Consider the following 871-nt stretch of genomic DNA (forward strand, 5'->3'; position numbering starts at 1 on the left):
TATATATATATATATATATATATATATATATATAGAGAGAGAGAGAGAGAGAGAGAGGAGTGAGAGAGATAGGTGAACATATACCCACGCGTTACCACCCTCACATTATGGTTAAATATTGCACCATGCTGCTTGAATTAATTTTTAGTAAATATGTGCGTGTGAAGACGCATAACCTACAACTCGAGATTGTACTCGAGATCACGGTTTCAGTTCCAGGACGGAGTGGTGCGTTGTGTTCTTGAGCAAGACTCTTCATCTTACGTTACGCTGCAATCATTTCGACACTTGACGCGTGGTACACTGTGCAACTTGTTCAAGCGACCTCGATATGATAGCACAAACATTTAATCGCTATAAACAAATCATCTGTGCAAGTTATCCAGCAAGAAATTGCAGAACCGCCTTTCTCAGACTGCGAGAGACCATTAACACACGCACAAAAGGCGGCGAGCTGGCAGAATCGTTAGCACGTAGGACGAAATGCTTAGCAGCATTTCGACCGTCGCTACATTCTGAGTTCAAATGCCACCAAGGTCGACTTTACCTTTCATCCTTTCGGGGTTGATAAATTAAGTACCAGTGAAACACTGGGGTCGATGTAATCGACTAGTCACCTCCCCAAAAATTTCGGGCCTTGTGCCTAGAGTAGAAAAGATTAACACACACACACACACAAGTATACTTATATACTTAGCCGAGCTATTAGATTTAATCTTGATTTTTAAAAAAATGGCTGATGAATGTTTACGTAGTTTTTCTTCATTTTTTTTTTTATCTTCTACTTCTTCAGATTTACTTACTGAATACAATAACAACTATGATTACAGTATCTTAATTCTGGCAGTACTGACAACGGCTGGTGCTCTAC

Source organism: Octopus bimaculoides, chromosome 9 (genome assembly GCF_001194135.2).
Source record: "Octopus bimaculoides isolate UCB-OBI-ISO-001 chromosome 9, ASM119413v2, whole genome shotgun sequence".
Classification (NCBI taxonomy): Eukaryota; Metazoa; Mollusca; class Cephalopoda; order Octopoda; family Octopodidae; genus Octopus; species Octopus bimaculoides.